We start from the raw sequence: 23,320 nt of genomic DNA, 5'->3' as shown, positions 1-23,320 counted from the left end.
AAGAAGAATAAGGAAAAAGAAGGAGGAAGAAGAAAAAAATAAAAAATAAAACGTTTTTTTTTTTAAATTTATTTATTTATTATTTTATAATATATATTTTTTTATTTTTTATTTTAAATTTCCACGTGGATGACACGTGGCGTCCAGTCATTGTCCACATGGGCGCCACGTCACTGTTAACGGCAGACTTAACAATTTGACTAACGGATGTATAAGACTGTCCCAAAATTTACACTTTAGGTATGACTTTGGAACGAAAAAAATTTGATGTACTAAATGTTGAAAACCACGAAACATAAGGGTAGTAAATAGTCTTTTGCCCAAAATTTAATGTTTAGGAAGAAGTAATTAAGGGCATCTCCAAAGAGAAAATACAAATTTGAGATACGAAAATTATATTTATATTTCATTTTACATTTTTTGCATATGCAAATGAAGAATCTATTCAATGAGAATGTAAATTTGAGATCCCATTTAATTTTCTTTCTTTGATTAGTGGGGGACCTACACTTAAAAATGTAAAAATGAATGTAAATTTAAGTTTTTTTTTTCTTTTTAAACAAACGATATTATTTACATCAAGGGAAAATAGTGGGCTTAGCCTCGTAATGTGCAAATAATAATGTGGTTCAATTTCGCGTTTGGCAAAATCTAACCTAAGACCTCTCATTTACGAGTAAAGATGAATATCACTAACTGTAGAACTCAGTACAAAATGTAAATTTAAGTTTTATTTACATATTTCGGCGAAGATGGATAATTTCCATTTCACAATTGGAATTTTCTGGCCAAAAAAAGGTGTAAAATGCCCAATCTTTCTCCAGGTTAATTTAAGAACAACTTCTCGGATAATTAAATGGTCCTTATGGCCGATCAAAAAGATTTTTACACTTGAACAGCCGCAATGAACTCAAAGCGTTGGATTATTGAGAGGAGGAAGGAGGTTCTTTATACACGTTTGTGTCTGATTTTGCAAGGTGCTTACTCATCAACTTTTTCACTCATATAAATTCGTATAGTCATGATTGGATTGCATCTACGATTTGTTTGAAAGATTTTCACGAAACAAAGTAGATAAATGAAGACCCAAAAAAAATCAAGAGTTTTTTTTACAAAGATATTTTATTATATTTATGTATAGTATGTTAATTATAAATTAAATCACATTTCATTAATTTTTATTGGGTTAACCTCAGTTTACTGTTATGAGATTTCTTGGTTTTCAACATTTGGTACATGAAGTTTTTTCGTCTCAGAGTAGTACCTAAAGTCATAATTTTAGGACACTTTCATACATCCGTTAAGTTTTCCGTTAGAAACTTCCGTTAACTAGTGATGTGGCACTCACGTGTACAATAATTGGACGCCACGTGTCAATATGGTGCCACATGGATATTAAAAAAATTAAACAAACTAAAAATTTTTAAAAATCAAAAAATTAAAAATGGAAAACTTAAAAACTATGGTAAATCTCAGTTTACTACTCTGAAATTTTTGTTTCAACATTTCATACATAAATTTTTTTTTTCATCCCAGTCTGGTACTTAAAGTGATAATCCTTGGACATTATCATACATCCTTTAAGCTCTTTGTTAAAACAGCAGTTAACCTGTGATGTGATGCCCAAATGAACAATGATTGGCGCCACATGTCAATCTAGGGCCCATGTGAATATTAAAGAATTAAAAGTAAATAAATAAAAAATAAAAGTGAAGGGATTAAAAACACCAAGTTCCCAAGGTGTTTAAACCCCAACCTAGGTAGACTCGGCCTTGCTGCCCATGACACGTTAACGCAAAGATCGAAGCCAAGTGTCGAATTCGAAACAACAGCGCTGAAAGAGCCGCCTCCGATTTTGTGTTTTCAATCCTTTCATTTTTATTTAAAATTTTAAATTTTTTAAAATTTTAATATCCACTCAGGCCCAATCATTGTGAACGTGGACGCCACATCATAAATTAACTGATGTTTTAACAGAAAGCTTAACGTATGTATGAAACTATCCAAAAATTATCACTTTAGGTACCAGATTGGGATGAAAACAAACTTTATGTTTGAAATATTGAAAACCAAGAAACTTCAGGGTAATAAAAGAAGTTTTACCCTATTTTTTAATTTTTAATTTTTAATGTTTTTAATTTTAATATCCACGTGACGCTATATTGACACGCGGCGCCAAGTCATTGTCCATGTGGATGCCACGTCACTAGTTAACAGAGGTTTTGATGTAAAACTTAATGGATGTATGAAAGTATCCCAAAATTATGACTTTAGGTACCACTCTAGGATGAAAAAAAACTTTATGTATCAAATGTTGAAAACCAATAAACTTTAAGGTAATAAACTAAGATTAACCCTTTTTTATTTGTCATATTTTTTGTGCATTGAATCTCTTCGGAAAATGAATGTAAGAGTTAATTTGTGAAGATTTCTTTCAATATCTAGTAATTAATCTAAAGATAAGGATGGATCATTTCGAACATGTCTAAATAAACAACACTAGATAAGGTGTATCAAAACTAAATACCGCACACAGATTTATGCCCACTGTATTTTAAAAAACGACTCTAGATCTTTCCTCTTCACTATAAAAGGGACTCAAGGATGATTTAAAATTTTGTACATGATCACAAACAAGGCAGATCATAATCTTTAATTGTTTTAGATTTTGATTTATGTAGAGAAAATGATGCAAAGTTTTGAGATGACCAAGATGAAGTGCAGTATGATGATAGCTTTAAAGAGCTTGAATCATATGCAGTTCTAAAGAATTGTATCCATGATTTACCAGAGGTATATACTTTATCACTCTTTCATTCACTTTTAATTTTAATCTATTTAACTTTGATTTTCAATTTCTCAAAAACTTTGATTTTCAAGGTTTATCAATTAACATTCATAACTCTTCTATTCACTTTTGTTTTTCAAGTTTTATCCATCTATAAAACTAACACACTTATTGACATATTCACTAATACAAGTAAAATTCACATACAATAGCACGTATCAATATTAGATTGTGTGGTAGCAAATATGTACCTATATTAAAGGGTGTGTCAACAAACATGTTAGTTTTAAAGGAAAACTAATGAAAAGGGCTTAAAAACTTTGAGTTTTAATGATAAGAACAAAATAAAGGGTAAAGTGAATAGTACCAGGATTGACTTTTTAATGTAAAAATATGATTTTTCGTTAAAGTGAACAGTACCTGGTGCTTTTCGTTAGAAAAAACTTTGAGTTTTAATGATAAAGAAAAAATAAAGGGTAAAGTGAATAATACTAGGATTGACTTTTTAATGTAAAAATGTAATTTTTCGTTAAAATGGACAGTACCAATTGTTTTTCGTTAAAGTTCTCTAGTTTTAAGGGGCAAATCAATAGATGAGCCTTCTTCCTCTCAATAAAAACCAATTTGATAGGTATTTGAAGTACATAGATTGGGAGGGCGAAGACCCTAAATGGGTTGTGGGCCTGCCCTATACAGACTTACATAGCCGAAAAAGGTTGATTATGTTGTGGATTTGATTTTTTTTTTTAATTTTTTTTCTTTTACATTGATGTTTGATTGTTTCCAGAATTTTAAAGGATTACGATGGGAATCTTCTAAAACTAAAGGATTTTGAAGGGATTTTTCCGAAATTAAAGGATTGCGAACGGAACTTGTAAAATACGTAGCTTGCGTGGTTACTCTATTTAATTTATCTTCTCTCGATAAAGTTTAGTATATTCTCTTTAAGAAGTGGCTTTATCTATGTGTTCTTTAATTAAATACTATTTGTTTATACCATACTTAGAGCCTCCGTATTTAGATCTTGTATAAATACTTGGGAGACTCAAATGTAATTATGTAATAAAAGAATGAGTAAATATGTAATAAGTGAGGAGCCCTTATTCTATAAAAGTGATTCATCACCCTCACAATCAGAAAGGAGCTCTCTCACTCTCAGAAGCCCCCTCACCCTCTCAAAGCCTCATTCTCACATTACAGAGGCTCTCTCCCTCATAATCCTCTCAGAGAAATACAATATCAGTGTGGACGTAGCCCAAACATTGGGGTGAACCATGATACATCTTGTGTTCTTTACATTTCTTGCAGATTCACGGTCGAATTTACGTTGTTCCAAGACCTCCGGTTTTGTGCATCAACATTTGGCGCCGTCTGTGGGAAACGATACAAAAAGTTGTGTCGGTTCTCTTTCATTTTTTTCACCTCCACCATGGATATGCAAAACCCAAGAGACAACCAAAACTCTCTCTGCCTCTCTTTTACTTCTGATCTCTTTCACCTCTTCAAACAAAACACCACAAACTCTCTCTCTCTCTCTCTCTACACCTCAAAAACCAGCATCTTCTTCGATCCTCCATGCCTTGTGAAATTTCCAATCAGCTTCCAACCGCCATAATACGACACTATTCGTATTGTATCATTATATCTATACGAAAACTTCAGTTGATGGGCACTGTTTACCAAAAGTGATTTCACGAAAATACCTTTGGTTTTCTTCCCTTTCTTGCTTTGCTTTTTAATGTTAAACAGTGGATTTACAAATTTCCCCTTACTATTTGTTGGTTGGGGGTGCCACTACCTCTTAGAAGATACCTGTTTGTTCCATTTGTGTCCAGAATCTCCCCAGTTTTCTCTGTCACAAACCACAAACCAAAAAATCCTCTCTATAAAAAGATCACGAACCCAGCACAATCTCTCTCAAAAGTTGTTAACCACAACACAATCCGGTCCTGATTCGAAGAAAGCTTTAAGCCCAGAAAAAGTTCAGATTCATTGGGAGTTTGTTTTGATTTTTTGTGGAAGAATTCCAGTTTCCAACGCTTCGTATTCTTCAATTACAGGACCCAAGAGGATCTCGATTGGATTTGGGGAAGCTAAGGAATGGTGGTTTTCTCTCTGTGTGTGTATCAGTAGGGCTGGATCTGGGTTTGCTCTGCTTTGCTCTTTCAATTTCAATAAGCTAGTGTAGCCGTGCAGGTCCGGGTCAGTTAGGTTGTTGAACTTTGAAGGAAGGGAATCTCAACAACAAGAAAGAGTAATCAATCGAGAAAGAAATAGGTGGGAGTAAGAAGGCGCTGGGGACGACATGGGAGTTCTTCAGGAGGAGGGATGAGTGGAGGAAGCACCCTATGCTTTCCAATCAACTCCACCACGCCACTCCCGGCATCGGCATTGCTATCGTTGCATTCGGCGTCTACCTCGTCGGCGAGCAGATCTATGACCGCCTCATTGCTCCCTCCCCCTCCCCATCCTCCTCCTCCTCCTCCTCCTCTCATCACGCCTACTCTCATTCTGTCTCTTCAATCTCCGCTACTCACTGAACAAAGAATTCTGGAGAAACTGGAAGTGAATGATTTGCAGGCATCTTTATGAGAATTCGAGCTCTGAGAAGATGGAGAAAACTAGAGGAAAACAGAGGAAACTGGAGGCATATGTTATACAAGGTCCGGTCGGAGCTCAAGAAACTTATGGGTTCTGATGCTGGAAGACTCGCCAGATGTGTCACCACCGATGCTCCAAGCTCTATCAACATTCGCCCAGCTCCGGAGACATCATCAACTCTTTCTCTCATCTCTCTCTCTCTCTCTCTCTTTCTCTCTGGTACTTCCAACTTCGGAGACATCGTCATCGCCAACTGAGTCAAGTCGTAAGAGCTGATATTGATTCTGACGACCCCATGCGAGGTGTCGATGCCGGAGATACAAACCCCATTGATTTTGTGAGTACAACCCCAAGCAGAAGAACAAAATACTGCGGAATATAGTTAAGAAGCTCACATGCCAACAACAAAATGGGAATCATGGAAAGATCAATGGGACTGTGGTGCTGATGAATAAGAATGTTTTGCACTTCAACGATCTCAATGCTTCGGTTCTCGATGGCGTGTATAAGTTGGTTGGCCAAAGGGTTTATCTGCAGCTCATCAATGTCGTTCATGCTGATGATTCCACAACTGCCTAGTTATGCGCAATACCAGCAACACCCTAGTATTGGGCAATACTAGCAAAACCCCCGCGTTGGACAATGTCAGACAAATTCAGATGCTTTTTCAAAATATGATAGTGGATTCTCACATGGGAAGTGATTGGAAAAGCATTAAAGGGAAGAAGATAAAAAGTGAGGGAGGACCAGAGATAATTGCGGTGGACTCGTGGACCATGCAGCAAAAAAAAAAGGAAACAAAAGCAGAAAGCAGAAAGAAAAGCATAAAGCAAAAGAAGATTAAAAGAAGATAAAAAGAAGCAGACATAATTGCGGTGGTGATGGCATGCAGAAAAAAGAATTATGGGCGTGATCCATCGAGCAAAGGGTCGGATTTTATTTTTGAATGATGTGATTTATTTTTCTTATCTTTCGGAAATATCTGTATAACCCCATCAAAGGGTAATCAATAAAAAATAAAAAAAAGGCAAGCCCAAAATAATGGGCTCGAATGTTATGTGGAGAGCAAAGGCCCATATGCCCAAAAGAGCCAAGCCCTCTATTATCACCAACCAGGTGATCAAAAGTACGTCTAGTACTACAAAAAATTATTCGGCAGCCTGCCACTATTATCACCAACCAGGTGATCAAAAGTACGCCCAGTACTCTAAAATTATTCGGCACCCTGTCGCTATTATCACCAACCAGGTGATCAAAAGTACGTCCAACGCTATTATCACCAACCAGGTGATCAAAAGTACGCTCAGTACTCCAAAATTATTCAGCAGCCTACCGCTATTATCACCAACCAGGTGATCAAAAGTACGTCCAGTACTCCAAAATTATTCGGCAGCCTGCCACTATTATCACCAACCGGGTGATCAAAAGTACGCCCAGTACTCCAAAATTATACATGAGCATCACTCATGTCAATCATGCATAAGCATTCATGAGCATCACTCATGTCAATCATACATAAACATTCATGAACATCACTCATGTCAACATTCATGAGCATCATTCATGTCAACATTCATGAGCATCACTCATGTCAACATCCATGAGCATCACTCATGTCAATCAACATAAACATTCATGAGCATCACTCATGTCAGTCAGCTTCAAAAGCTTCATTTACAGAGTTCTAGCTTCGAAAGCTTCATTTACAGAGCTCCAGCTTTTAAAGCTTCATTTACAAAAGCTCCAGCTTCAAAGCTTCACTTGCAAAGCTTCACTTGCAAAGCTTCACCTACAAAGCTTCAGTGCAGGGTATACAAATACCGCCTCCAAACAACCGCCACTTCGGCCCATACATGGTTCAAATTTAAAGTCTCCAGCTAACAGACTCTATTGACTGAAGACTTAGGGGACTACATTATGTACCATATATTGGGCCTCAACTGGGCCTCATGAAAAATACTCGGGGGACTTAACCCATTATTTATGTATTGAGGATCGAGCCCTTATTCTATAAAAGGGACTCCCTCACCATCATTAGAAAGCATCAACTCTAGCCCATTATTCATGTACTGAGGAGCGAGCCCTTATTTTATAAAAGGGACTCCCTCACCTTCATCAGAGATCATCGCCGCCAGCTGAGCAATCGCCTCACCGCGAGCATCACTCCTAACCCATTATTCATGTACTGAGGAGCGAGCCTTTATTTTATAAAAGGGACTCCCTCATCTTCAGTAGAGAGCATCGCCACCAGCTGAGCAACCGTCTCGCCGCGAGCATCATTCCTAACCCATCACTTATGTATTGAGGAGCGAGCCCTTATTATATAAAAGAGACTCTCTCACCTTCAACGCCACAAGCCGAGCCAACCAAGGCAACATAAGCCACAAGCTGAGCAGCCTCGCAATATGTGCTACTTCCAGTTGAGCATCATTTCAGATTGAGCACCGCCTCATATCGAATATCAGTCCTAGACGACATCTAGTTACTTCGGCCCACACATGGATTGAGTTTCAAGTCTCCAGCCAAAACACTCTCTTGACTGAAAACTTGGGGGACTACTGTTTGTACCATACTTAGGGCCTCCGTATTTAGACCTCGTATAAATATTCGGGGGACTCAAATGTAATTATGTAATAAATGGAAGGGCAAATATATAATAAGTGAGGAGCCTTTATTCTATAAAAGGGCCTCCTTACCCTCACAAACCTCAAGCCTTTCATATTCAGAGCAAAGCTCTCAAGGCCTGATCCTCACATACTGAGCTCTCACCCTCACATCTCATCCTCACCACAATCCCTACTCTCAAACTCTCTTTCTCTTGGGGACTCCCCCTCAACCTTGTAACCCATACATACAGTTAGAGAGAAATACAATCAACATCAGTGTGGACGTAGCCCAAACATTGGAGTGAACCACGATACATCTTGTGTTATATACTTTCTTGCAGATTCACGGTCGGATTTACGTTGTTCCAAGACCCCTCCGGTTTTGTGCATTAACACTATTGAATTTTTATGGCAGGCCGCCAATTATCTGTTAGGAAAACCCTGGACCAAGAAGCATGAAGTGCTTCATATTTGGTGCTGGATGGGCATTGTTTTGATTAAGGCCAAGATTAATTATTGTTAGTGTTAACTGGACTTTTGTCCCATTTGTAACCAAAAGAAAGAAGAACAATGATGAGCCTATTGCTGTTGTTGGCAACTTGGCACATCAAAAAGTGAGCACATTGCTTCTTCTTCTTTCTTTATGTTTTTAGGATAACTGTATATTGTTGAGGATCCTGGAAAAGTAGGTGCTGATAGAAGAAAAAAAACAGATAAAAGTAGCATTGGTGCACGACGGATATAACCCAATTAGTGTTGTAATAAAGAGACACGAAATCCAGACAATCCTCTTTAACCACCCGACGAGGGCAAGTGTGATGTTTTTCATCACTTTCTTTCGTTTCTTTATTCTCTTCACTCTGCGAATTGAGATTCATCATAATCCTTACAGATTGAAAATTAATTGTTTGAAGGGCAGGTTAGAAGCCCATATCTGTTTGGGCAAAGATTTATCTGGATAAAGTCTCTGGACCTCAGCACAGCTCCCTAAGGGATTGGCACTTTAGACATGTCTATTTGGTAGTCGGGCTCTTGCTTGCCTTGTGTGCTACAATAAGAGCTTGAAGTTAGTTCTAAAATTTGCCTTTATGGGGCCTTAGGTGTAGGCCTTGAGGCTCGCAATCAAAACGAACTAATTACTTATGTACGCCACTGCTATCTCAGTATAGCAGATGTAGAACAAGTGTGTTTCAAGTCGATTACTTGCGCCCCAAGTTACTCAAACTTCTTGTTATCAAAGGATTGTCACATATGGGTTAAGTCTATATTAAGTTCTTTTCTTGCCTTGTAAACAAGGACTTTTAGTTCATGATCTTGTATGTTTGAATGGAGGGAGTCCAGAGCCCCTTAAGTCATTTGTTTGTTTCCAAATTGCTCTTAATGAGAACATATCCATTAAGTTAACCAGTTCCAGATGCAAATGGAACTTTTAAAATAGGAAAACAGGTGAAAATAACTAGAATACATGTTGGAGAATGCATTAAGTAATAGATCTACTAATTCAGAGAACAAACAAAGAAATTCAGGCAAGATTTCACCTTGTCTGGCAAGGTTGAACTTCTTGCAGTCACTTCTCTTTCAGTTTACAAGGTTTGTATGCTAAAAGGGATGAATGGTAAACAGTTTACACAAAGGAATCAATACTACAAGACTAAGGGAGGTAGCATAGCTTTTATACTAGACAAAAGATAACTTTTATGATGAGGCTATTGCTAACGAGACTGAATCTGAGTTGATTTCAGGCTTGAAAAGTATGAATTGGCTTAAGAGCAGAGTTGGTATGCTTGTTTGTTTGATTGGTTGAATATCCTTGTCTCTATTGTCTCTCTTTCCTTTTATAGGCGATTTGGCCCGAGGGTCAGGGCATTGCTCTTACCCGAAAGCTCTTGGAGGGTAGTGAATCATCAGCTTTTTACTTGTATTGCGACTAGAAAGTGCTTTTTGACTGATAGTTAGTCTCCATCACTTGTCACTTCCATCATAGACACGTGGCTTATGTTTTGGTTGAGAAGGCTTTAGTTTGCTTCTGGGCTTGATGCTGGGTTTCGGGCAAATCTTCCTTTAATTTGGCATCCTTAGGCTTTCCTTCATTCAAGCCCAATATTCAAATATTAACCCAAACAATATCATTATATTCTTTCTCCAAAGCAATTGCATGCAAGATTTGATAATTTAGAATTTACAATGACTGTAATATATTGAGGGAATAGACAAATATATCTTGTTCGAATATAAATTTCTTTTAATAAAAAAAATGATCAAGTTTTGTAAATGGTTGCATACAATTTCCTTCAAGAACACAAAATTCATTGAGTTTGCATTTTCCTTAACCAAAAGTCTAAATCCTCTTACAACTTCTTGAGTTAAACTTCCTAGAAATATGGATATATCTCTATTTCTTATTTCTCAATAATCGCGTGGAGAAATTGTTGGGCACGGCTGCTACACGAGAGTGCACAATACATGTAGGTCCGTATTTTTTATTTTTTTTATTTTTTATTTAATTTTTTTTAATCCAAGTGTAGTGTGAATAAATTCTATTTCTGCATAATTGAGTATATGGATCATCTCACAAATGATCAATTTTCATGGCACAAATACACTGTTGCCGTAACAATTATATGCAATGTGACAAGCACATTTACACATCTCTCCTAACCACCATACTTATCATTTGGTGAATAAGAGTTTTGAAGTTGAACTAATTGTAGAGGAAATTCAAATTAATGTTGTAGCATAAAAAAAAATTAAAGAAAAAAATCTCAATGTGGTAGACAGCATGGACTACTAGAAGCTTATCCAAATTCAATCTATACTAAAACTCAAAAAACTCTGATTCACTGTTCACAAGAATAGTGTACTCCCTATTTTGCCCCTGATAAGCTTGTTTTAGTACGTTTGTGCCACTTTATGGATGGGAAAGTATATACAGTTTATTTTTTCTTTCCTTTTTCTTCTCCCTTCTGGCCGTTTCTCCTCGCTCCTCTCTACAAGTCACCATTGTGGTTGGTGACGAGTTCGTCGTTCCCGAAATCTACAAGCCAACAAACCATCGAAAAGAAACCCTCTCCTTACATTCAATATAAATCTATTTGTAAAAATTCTCATCCATTTTTATTTATTAAGTTAGTGCCCGAGACGAACTGTTTCTGGCCGAACGCTGACGAATCGGACCTCCTCGTTACAATCAATCATCTACCCTTCGTCTCAGAAACCAAAATCACCCGTTGCATGCGATTCTTTATGGTTTAAGGTGAATCAGAGGTAAAGCTTAAATTTTCATACAAAGTCTGTACTTTTCTTGATCGGAAATTGGGCTTTTTTATCCTTTTACTGAATAGTTGTTAAGAATTGTTAGAATTATTAATTGTTTTGGTTTCTTTTGAATTTTTTTTATATTTTATTTTGAAGCCTTGAATTTGTTTTTTATTTTTCTATTAATTGAGGATGAAATTTATTCTTTCTTAACATTATTTGACTGCAGATTCTAAGTCCTCAACGCCCAGTTACGTAGCATGGTCTATTCCAATTCTTATTTAAAGGGATGATGCAAAACCCAGAATTTCTTTGTAGTTGGCTTCTACTGAGACTATGCAGGTATACTTATTCAGGGTTTCTAATCTTTGCTTACAGTTTGAACAAATAAATAAATAAATAAAATCTTTGCTTACAGAGAGTTGATGACTAGGCAGTGATTTATGTTGAGCACCAGTTATTTGCACCCCTTTTCCCTCCTTCCATAATTGAAGCGCTTTTAACTTTCTGTAGTAATGATTTACAAGATAAAATTGTTGATTTTGTTTCATCCATTTGTGTTTCCTTTTACAAAAATTAAGAAAGGGAATGCTATGATAATTTGGGGTTTTCGTTTTGATATTCATATGTGTACGAAAGGGTTTAATAGATATGGTTTCTGTGTGTAGGTGTGTACTCGGAAAAGTTTGTGAAGGGCCAATGGGAAAAGGTGATTGCATTTCAGATTGGCAGAAATACAAGGTCTGCCTCTCTGTGCGTTTCCAATCTTACCTCCTCCTAAATTTTCTTCCAAATCACAATTTATATGATTAATTTGCTGATTCTTTTTCTGAGATTTGAGTTTTTATCTCCTGGTTATTTTTTGCAAAGATTGTATTAATTTTCCTTTGACTGGGAATTTGGGGTTTCTCAGGTATAATGTTATCAAATTTTATATTCCAATTTTCTGATTTTTGGGGTTTTGCAAGGAGTGATATATACTAATTTTTTGGAATTTTTGGTCCTTGCAGGGTTTTCGTTTGCCGGACAATGATAGGCGAATCACCATATGAAGTAGCAATTCTGCTGCACACTGAATGCAGGATGACTAACCTAGAGTCTGTAAGTTTCCGAACTTAAATTGCATTTTCTCTCTCTTTCTGCCCTTTAGAAAGGTTTCGGTTTTTCGTGTTCCTATACTTATTTCTCTGAAAGCACCTTAATTTTGTGTTTAATTTGGGTTTTTGTGATATGAATTCTAAATTTTGCGTTTAATTTGGGTTTTTGTGTTATGAATTCTTAATTTTTTGTTTAATTTGGGTTTTGTGGGTTTAGAATTTTGAATTTCAGCCTGATTATGCTATAATTTGATAGGATCTGTTTTTTGAATTGTTGATTACTAAAAGATTGAGTATATTGTGAAGGAAAAATGATATATATTTTTTTACTATAATTTTGGTTCCGATGGTAAAATTTGGTTTGCCCGTTTGGGGATTTTCCAGTTCAGAACCTAGGAAACAAGTAGCAAATGCAGAGTCATTGTTGGACAGAACTAACACATTGTGGGCCTCTGTTAAGTCACAGTCCAATGACAAGATTAGCCTGTTCGACTTTGTTACTACGTTGTTTAATAATTTTAGCCAACCGAAAGGAAATGATGACTATGTCTCGGTTAATTGGAAGGAAATTGGGTGTGCTGTTTTGCCTATTTTCAAGAGCGCTGATGAGTGTTGCACTATGCGAGTTATTTGTTTCCAATGTTCGAATGCATTCATTTAGTCTTAGCTTTACTTATGTTGTCCCCATTTGTTTTCTCATATGTTGTACTGTTTCAAATTAAATTTAACAAACCATCCCCCGCACTAACAACTCTATTTTTCAAAATTTGTAGCAACTAATTGAAAACACTTGCAGAGGAAGACATAGAATAGAGAACCCCTCTACATAGTGAAGATGGAGATGAGCTCGAGAGTAATGAAGTAGGAAAATCTACATCCCAGGAAGTTAGTCTTTTCAAACAGTAGATATGTATACATGTAAATAGCACAAGACTTACTATAACATGAAAAGCATCATATAAAATATGTTATAAATGTAAACAACACTGTAAATAGTATCAGCTTTTGTAATTAACACCGTAAAAAATTTCATCAATTTGTGTAAACATATTATATATATAAATAATAATACCACCTTAAACGGTCTTAAAACCCGCGGCATCGCACGAGGTTTCAATTGCTAGTTGATTTCTATTTGTATAAATCAAATATAAGGAGTGTGCCGGAGCAAATATAGATTTAAAGCGTGTTTAAATTATATTATATTTTTAAAAAGAAAATTAATGAAAATGATTACAAAATTTTACATTTTAATAAAAAAATCTATCAAGAAAAAAAAAGAAAGAAAAGTGTAAAAAAAAAAAAAAAACTTACGAGATGCGTATTTCCATGCTTTGCGAGAGTGGACAGAACAATGGACTGTGCCCAAGTTTTCATTGGTGGAAACCACATCAGTGGATGCGAAAAAACACTGTTATTGCAACTTCTTGCTTTTTTTAAACGTCACTGGCATTTCTTTTGCTTTTTAATCACTACATCCATTCCTTTTGTTTTTTTTTCTAACCTCCGTGAAATAGGATTATCTCATTTCTTTTTTTCCTTCTATTTTTTTTTCTATTTGAAAGATTACGGTTAAATCACGTTAACATTTTATATTTATACTGTTATTAAGAGAACCTTCATTGTCAACTTTTTTCCTTATTTATTCTTATTTTACCCATACTTTTGATACATAATACTTACATAATGAGGGCAAAAATAGTAATTTTGTATCTTTTTAGAAATTGACAATCATATCCTTATTTTTCCTGTTTTACCCTCACTTTTGAACACAATATTTACATAAGGAGGACAAAACAATAATTATGTAATATTAAGATAAAATATGCACTTATTAAGAGAAATTGTTCCACCATCATTTTTTCATACTCTTTTTAAAAAATTTATGTAATATTAAGATAAAATATGCACTTATTAAGAGAAATTATCCCACCATTATTTTTTCGTACTCTTTTTAAAATTTTAAAAACTAATCACACTCCTTAATAAAAAAACAAAAAACAAAATGAAATTATTTACACACACAGAGTGTGTGCTCATCGGCTAGTTAATTTTTTATACAAAGAGAAAAACAAAATAAAAAATATGAGAGAAAATGATGGAAGGAGATAGAAAAGGAAGGGTGAATCCTAGTCCAACCTCCATTCCCCTATTTCCTATGTTCATTTGTCTTCCTCCTTGTGCAATCATCACTCTACCATTTTTGCTTTGCCCTCATCTCTATCACACCCAATTCTCCATCTCTCTCAACTTCCACCATCTTTTGCTTCTCTGTAAAACCCAGTGGCCGAGAGGCCGGAGTCTACATCATAACTTGCCACTCTTGGACCTCCCTTTTTCTTTTCTCTATAAACACCGAGGCACACCAACGCCTCTATTTCCCGGCGAAAGATTACCACAAAACCACCATCCCCGCAGTTTTTAGAAATAGTGTAGTTCAGAAATAATGTAGTACTCGGATTTAGTTTAAGAAATAATTAGTGTTCAGTTTTCAGAAATAGTGTCGTATCCGTGTTCAATTATAAGAACAGTGTAGTACTCGTGTTTAATTTCAGAAATAATTAGTGTTTAATTTTCAGAAATAATGTTCAGTTTCAGAAAAGTACCGTTTAGTTTCAAGAATAGCTTAATACATCTTAGTTTCTGAAATAGTGTGTGTGAAAGACTCACTTCAGTTTAAATTACTTTTTTCTATTTTATTTTTATTATATTAAACTTTTGTCATTTTCATAAAAATTTAAGTCATTTTCATTAAAGTTTAAATTCTTTTCATTAAACAAAGTTATAAGATAGTTTATAGTTAAAATAAACTTAGCCCAAACCCTTTTTATTAAAGCTCCCTTATGTAGGTTAATATATATATTTTTTTTTTGCCATGGCTAGTAGCATATTTAGAGCAAGTTCACCCCTAAAAAATGTGCTGGCACCCAACCTATTTAATCCACTTAGTGAACAGTGAGAGACCCCATGAACAATTTAATTGGCCAAGTGCATCTCCACCCCTAAAAAATGTGCTGGCACAAAGTCTAAAAAATGCGCTGGCACAAACGATCTCCATCCCTACAAAATGCTTTGGCACCTAGCCCATTTAAAATATTATTAATTTTTTTATAAAATTAAAAAAAGAGTTTTAATTTCGGATAGGATTTTTAACCAATCTTGTTGTCACATCCCAGCCCGAGCCCCCACCACATCCCGGGCTTGACTCCATCGTAACACGATATTGTCCGCTTTGAGCCCCGACCACGCCCTCACGGTTTTGTTTTTGAGAACTCACACAAGAACTTCCCAATGAGTCACCCATCCTGGGATTGCTCTCGCGCGAACTCGCTTAACTTCGGAGTTCCGATGGAACCCGAAGCCAGTGAGCTCCCAAAAGGCCTCGTGCTAGGTAGAGATAGGAATATACATATAAGGCTTACAGGATCCACTCCCATGGGCGATGTGGGATGTTACACTTGTCGTGCCACATGTCATTTTCTGAAAGTGCTATTTTGGATGAAAGTTTTGAAAATATTGAAATGTGGTGTAAGGTGGAAGATGATGGTTAGGTATTTATAGAAAGAAAAAAAAAATAGTTTGAATGCGTTCGGTAATCCCGAACCGAACCGAATGTTATATATATATATATATATATTTTTTAATTGATAATTAGAAATTACTTGGGCCATTGGATTGGTTAAGATCTAATCTAATCATCCATTGAGTTAGGTCATTTTGCTATCCTCCTTCCTACAATCTCCTGGACACGTGCTCCCGCCGCTCCTCTCCTCCATCAATTCGAGTCACGGCGCTCATCTCGTCCTCCGTCCACTTCAACAGCGCTCCTCCCGCCCTCCTTTCCTTTCATTCAACGACAAGAATCTAACACCAATCGAGTCCGAAAATCTAGGTAAGGGATTCTGAATTTCTGAAATCTATGCCTATTGATGGGAGAGTGAGAGGTTAATTAATGGAACGTAATCATCCTTTTTTTTTTTTTTGCTTGAATCGTGTTTTCTCTCTTTTAGGATTTGATTTCAAATTAGGGTGGGTGCAGTGCAGTGCAGGACCTGCATGCCTTTGGAAGGGTAGGTGCACGGATTTGTGGGTTCATTCAGATTAAGATTAGGGTGGGTGGGTGCACGAATTTGTAGAATAAAATTATCAGGGATGGGGAAATAGGACCTGCACAAATTGCAGGGGGTTTCGGATTAGGGTGGGTGCAATGCAGGACTGCAAGCCTTTGAGACTTCGGAGGTGGGTCATGGGTGCACAAAATTGTAAGGAATGGTGGAAGTTTATGAGTCTGTGCAGGATTTGATTATGTTTATGTTTATGTGAATGAATCAGTGAAACTTTGATCTGTTTGTGCAGGATTTTTTTGACTTCAAGGCCCAATCCCGAAGTGTCACGAAAATCCCGAAACAGTTTCGGGAATCCCGAATTTCGGGAAGTGAATAGTTTCGGTTCGGGATCCCGACTCGAACCAACCCTATGCGCATGCGAGCCCTACCTATTTTTCTTGTTGGAACGCGCGGCCACTCGTGCGTGTTTCACACACGCCTATCGCAAAAAAAAAAAAAAAATTAAACTGGCTTGTGATGTCACATAGGCCAGGCCTTGGCTCATCATATTCTGGGTCGGCCTAGAAGCCGGCTTGGGCTGGGCTGAAGCACTTTTGGGGGATGTTGGGCTGTTTTGTGTGCTGTGAGCTGGCCTACCCACGTGGGGTGGACTTGCTCTTAGCAAATAGACCATGTCACAATATATTACTAAGGGCAAGATTGAAAACAAATTTTTTTTATAAGACACTTATGGGCAAGTTAACAATGTACACATTTAAACAAATTGGAGGTCTGTTTAAATATATATTTTGTATTTTTTTTATATGGTTCATGGTCGCTTTAGATTAAAATAGTGACCATGGACAAACTTGCGGTTTCAGTTTTGGATGCTTCAGACTTCTCACTCAATCCTTGGGGAATGAAGTTCATCATAATCCTTACGTACGTCGGATTGAAAAGAGCTGCCGATGACCTCGATTCGCCGCCTTTTGCCTTTGATAATATGAATATTCCACTCCAATCCTTGTGGATTGGAAACAAAGGGTTTGAGAAAGAAGCAGGTTCTTTATACATGTTCTTGTGTCTGATTTTGCAAGGTGCTTGCTTACTAATCAACTTCTTCACTCATACAACGTTTAATCATGTAATTCGAAATGCATCTAAAAATTATTCGAAAGATGTTATAGAATGAAGCAGACAAAGCGAAGATCCACAGAATTTTTTTACTAGGATATTTTATTTTATACATTTGTGTATAGTATGTTAATTATAAATTATGAGGAATTTCATTATTTTTGTATTTGTTTTATTTTTTTTCATACATTGAATCTCTTCACAGAAAATGTGTGTAAGAGTTAATTCGTAGAGATTTCTTTCAATGTCTAATAATTAATATAAAGATAAGGATGGACCATTTCCAAACGAGTCTAAAAGAACAAAACTAGACAAGACGTATAAAAAATCAATACCGCACACAGATTTATGCCCGGTGTGTTTCAAAAATTATATTCTATATCTTTCCTCTTAACTATGAAAGGGCCCCAAGTTTGTTGTCCTCAATTTCATGTCTTCTTCATGGCTCCTCTCCGTTTGATCGACATGTGTCCTTCTACTTAACAAAGCTTTGGAAGAGGATCATCTCTTGAGCTCAGGATGAGGATCCTCCTGACCACGAAATCCGGACCGTTCAAATTTAATCCAACGGTTCCAAACAAGGGGACCCTCTAAAAATTATAATAATTGCAACCGTTGTATTAAATTTGAACAGCCCGAATTTCGTGGTTAGGAAGATCCCCATCCTGAGCTCAGGAGAGGATCCTCTTCCCAAAGCTTTAACCATGTTAAGTCTTACAATTTTGTTTTACAAAATAAATTAATAAAAGAAGAATAAATTAAATAAAATAATAAACCACAAGATGGGAGTTTGGGAGAACATGACGATGACAACACCGCCCAATTAATAAGCTACCCTCAAATCTAGCTGGCAACCGCAACAACCACCCTACCTTGCCGTCAGAAGCCCATCGCTTTCCTCTTTGCTACTGCCAGCCCTCCTTCTCTTTCTCTCCCTCCCTCCCTCTCTCTCCCCCTCCCTCTTCAAACTCGCACAACAAATCCAGGAATCATGGTCGTAGTCGGCGAGTATATACACCAATCCTAGCGTTTTAGTAATTATTGGTCAAAAAATTAAATCAAATTGGAGTCGACGAATCGAATTGAACACGAGTCTCCCATTCAAATATAGCCGAGAGTTGGAGTCTCTTTGAACAATAATTGTTCTGTCTCTATTACAAGGTTGAAGAGAGAGTAGAGAGAGAGAGAATGAGTTTCGTTGGCGAAGAGGAGGGGTGGTGGTTGCGGTTGTGTTACTGGGGAGTTTTGGCTCTATCAATTTTCAATTTTTTGCAGGCAGTTAAAAAAGCTTCATTAAGTAGGAAGACACGTGTTGATCAAACGGAAATGAGACTTGAAGGACTAAATTGGGTACAGCAAAACTGCGACCCTATAAAAGGGAAACAAGGCTGGTTTGTTTTGTACTTTATTACAAACAAGACATATCATGATCTATAATTGCTCTAGGGTTTTGATTTATGTAGAGAAAATGATATAAAGTTTCAAGACAAATGATGACCAAGATGAAGAAAAGTATGGTGTAGCTTTGAAGAACTCGAATCATGTGCGGTTGTAAATAATCATATCTATGATTGACCAAAGATATATAGGAAAACTAATGAAAAGGGCTTGAAAACTTTGAGTTTTAATGATAAGGACAAAATAAAGGGTAAAGTGAATAGTACCATGATTGACGTTTTAGTGTAAAAATGTGGTTTTTCGTTAAAGTGAACAGTACCAGATGCTTTTCATTAAAGTTCCCAAGATATATACTAAGGGGTGGTTTGGGAGTGAGGTGATTAAAAAAAAAACACCCATGAAAAAAAGCTGTGAGGGTTTTAGGCGTTTGGTAAACTGAAAAAAAAAATGGCTTATTTTGGAAGCTGCTGTGAGAATAAGCTGAAATCAAAGGAAAAAGTTGAAGTTGCTATTTGCAGCTTTGGAAAACTGGCTTTTTTTTCAAAGCACACGGAGCTACAGTGCTCCTTTAATGAAAAGACTCACTATCAGACTGCTTTTTTTTCCAAAAGCACTTTTACAAAAAAATTTACCAAACACTCTGCTGATTTAGTTCACAGCCGCATATTCTCACAGCACAGCCGCTTATTCTCACAGCAGCTTTTTTTTTAAACCACAACAATACCAAACCAGCCCTAACTTTTATTGCTCTTCTATTCACATTTCAATTTATGTATGATTTTCAAGTTTTATTAGTTTCGCGTACATATCTGCCTATATAAGACGGTGCGTTAACTAATATGTCAGTTCAGAGAATTAAATCAATAAATAAGCCTTCTTTCTTTCACTAAAAATCAATTTGATGGATGTATGAAACACAAAGTATGGGACGTCGAAGCCCCTATATAGGGTGCGGGTCTGCCCTATACAGATTTACGTAGCCAAGAAAGGTTGATTGTGTTGTGGAACTGATATTTTTGTTATTTTATTATTGTTTTTTTTTTAGTAAAGCGACAACGTTAATGGATTATATAGTTGTTAGGTGGGTGGGGAATCAGTGTAGATCGAACCCACACAAGAGCAATGTATAATTGTTTTTTCCGGTTGCGTTGCTACATCTTTGATATTTTATGGTTGTTGTTGTTAACTACATTGCAAAGATGAAGGATTTGTACAGAGAAAGAGGAAGAAGGCAGAGAGAAACAAGAGAGATTCTAGAGAGAGAGAGAGTGTTTAGAGAGAATAGGAATTGTATTGATTGAATGAATATTTACAACTATGAGACAACAGTTTATATAGCCACATTCTCAACTGTCTAACTAACTATTGTTGAGCTAGAATGATATATTCAACATCCCCCCTCAATCTCAACTGGGATCCCCAGGTTGAGATTGAATGAATGCTGCAGAACAATGAAATCCTTCTTGTCGATGTACTCCTAGCCCTGCTGCCATCATCAATTAATCCTCCATGGCTGCAAGCATTGAAAAATTACTCAAGAGCAGTGTTATTTCATACTCATCAATCAACTTCCCAAAGAATTCCAGCCCCTCAAACTGATTCACCGCTGTAGCTATAAATACCCTTTCAACCAACTGGTTCAGGTTTACATCTGTCATATCATATCCAACTGTGGCAGCAGATAGTTCCACAACAGCCGTGGCAGCAGCAAGGATATATCCCAAAACTTGTCCAATCTCCACTTCTATGGTGAAATCACATTCATCTAGTCTTCAACAGAATCAACAATCTCCCATTCATCAGTCAACACAATCTATGCTTCAGCAGCATCCACAATCATCAAATAACAAGCTTTACAATCACATAAATCAAGAAACACAACCCTCTTCGGCAATCGGCCTTTAATGAAAAAAGGGAACAAGAACTGCACTCCGGCAATCGGCCTTAATGGAGTTGCACACAATAACGACAAACAAAAACTATTCAAGAACGTTACTCCGGCTATCGGCCTTTAAGGAGTAACACACAATATTTGAAACATAACTTTTCACTCCGGCTATCGGCCTTGTGGAGGAAACAAACAACTTACACACACTTCTGGCTATCGACCTTTCTGAAGTGAGTCATAAAAGGGAAATGGCTATCGGCCTCTCTATCCCAACAAACACCTCATTTATCTACAATTTTCATGATTTCAACACTTATGGCTATCGGCCTCTAACAATTATGCAATTTGAAGCAAAGAACTTTGACTGCGACATTCCATCAAACACATAGAGTGCAAGATAAAGGAACCTGACATTCTGCGAACCTTGAATCTGTACCCCAACTAGAGAAGATATGAACGAAGATATTCACCTCTGTTTCGATCAGAAATCAAACATTTTCTTACTGAAACATTTAATCAAATAGATTATGTGCACTGTGAAAACCAGAAATCAAGAACCTGATAAGAACTTCAATCTTGAACAACAACTAGACTCCAAGAACTTCAATAACCATACCCAAATCCAGTGCAAGTTCAGTGAAACATTATGAAAGGAAGAAGCAGAGAACCATACCAAAATCTGCAGAAAGAGTAGAGAGTGAGACATTTCTGCTCACATTGCGAAAAGGCATGGAACCCGAGCAGTGTCGTCGTAAGTTCCATGGTACCCTTCCAGATCATATTTGGTAATTAAAATTGCATCTCCTGAGGGAGAACATGCTTCGAACCCACCAATGGCTTGCACCCAGCAAACCTAGCACTTCTATTTTGACCTGAAGGATCAAGATCCATGCACGAGGTTGCAGAACCATATCCTGAGGAAAATCCGAACTCCGACGAAGCAGCACCAAATTCTGAGGAAAACCCAGATGCACTTTATTTCTGAAATCACCGACTACGCATGGAAGATGAAAAACCTAGATATTACCGACAATTTTTTTTTTTTTCATAGCCCAGACGAAAAATCAACCAAGAAGTGACAGGACAATCGCGGAAGCACCGAAGAACTTTGACAAAATTTCTATGAAAAATCTGAGTAGAAAATAAAAAAAAAACTAGAAAACGATGAAAACTAATGAAAACCGGAACCACCAGAATCCAAGGCGTAAGCCTGGTGGCTCTGATACCATGTTAACTACATTGCAAAGATGAAGGATTTGTACAGAGAAAGAGGAAGAAGGCAGAGAGAAACAAGAGAGATTCTAGAGAGAGAGAGTGTTTAGAGAGAATAGGAATTGTATTGATTGAATGAATATTTACAACTATGAGACAACAGTTTATATAGCCACATTCTCAACTGTCTAACTAACTATTGTTGAGCTAGAATGATATATTCAACAATTGTAGTTGTCCTGGCTTTGGATTCTTTTTAAAAAACCAGCGAGCGAGCATGGACAAGCTTGTGGCTTCAGTTTTGGAGAATCGGTGAATTATTTGATGTGAAATACTGTATGTTATGAAGGCTTTTCATTTTTCTCGTCTGGAAACAGGTGATGTTCATAGGCAGCCATTGAGGAGCAGCCTGCACGGCATCCACTTGAACGGTGTAGCATTAGAAATGCATGTAGAAAGGAAGAATCTGGAGGACATCTAGAAGGAAGGGGAGAAGAGGACGTGGTCCAAGCTGTTACCGCTGGCAGCTGGCCGCTGGCTGAGATAAGGTCCCACTTAACTTGATCGCAATAATTGTTTATTTCGAATGATGCTAGGAATACCATTTTTTTGTTACATGTTGTAAATTGCATGATGTGACTCTTAATTGTTAAGACTTTTTTTTAATAATTTAAAGAAGAAATCCAACGATCATCTGTCATATCATGTATATAAAATGAAGTAATTTTTTAGGGAACTTTAACGAAAAGCACCCGGTACTATTCACTTTAACGAAAAATCATATTTTTACACTAAAAAGTCAATCCTGGTACTATTCACTTTACCTTTTATTTTGTCCTTATCATTAAAACTCAAAGTTTTCAAGTCATTTTCATTAGTTTTCCTAATTTTCTACCCTTCTATTTTCATTCACTTCTCTCTTCTCCTCTCACACATTGCTTTTTGTTTTATTATCTCTATATAAAAAAATAATATAAAATGTTGACGTGGCTTAACCATGACCGTTCAAATAAGAGAAGGGGAGAGAGATTAGGAGGAGAGAGAATCCTCCTTCTTATAAAATATCACCCTTTTAGTTATTTTATTTTTTAATATTTCATTATTTGGAAGAGATAATTTTCGAACTTAAAACATCTTTCAACAATTTTGGAGAGAAATACCACCAAAACAAATCAATTCATTAATGACTAGTTTGCTTTGGTTTGTTCGGCTAAGCAGTTTAGCAAATATTCTTTTGGCCTGGTATCCTATTAAAAAAATTTCATAATTTCTCAAAACATTTTTTTAAGAACATC

The 23,320-nt window shown here is 36.5% G+C and overlaps 1 long non-coding RNA gene across 2 annotated transcripts; it reads left to right on the top strand.

The window, feature by feature from the left end:
- The first annotated feature begins 2,631 nt into the window (after window positions 1–2,631).
- Window positions 2,632–13,383, top strand: LOC114820475 (uncharacterized). Of its 2 annotated transcripts, none has more exons than XR_011582020.1 (5): window positions 2,632–2,793; window positions 11,480–11,592; window positions 11,919–11,991; window positions 12,261–12,351; window positions 13,121–13,383. It is a non-coding gene; the product is annotated as an uncharacterized lncRNA (long non-coding RNA). The 2 variants fall into 2 exon arrangements; XR_011582021.1 differs by having other exon boundaries at window positions 11,919–12,003.
- Window positions 13,384–23,320: the final 9,937 nt, after the last annotated feature.

Source organism: Malus domestica, chromosome 01 (assembly GCF_042453785.1).
Source record: "Malus domestica chromosome 01, GDT2T_hap1".
NCBI classification, from domain to species: Eukaryota; Viridiplantae; Streptophyta; class Magnoliopsida; order Rosales; family Rosaceae; genus Malus; species Malus domestica.
The sequence above is the reverse complement of the archived record's forward strand: the minus strand, read 5'-3'. Positions and strand labels throughout refer to the sequence as shown.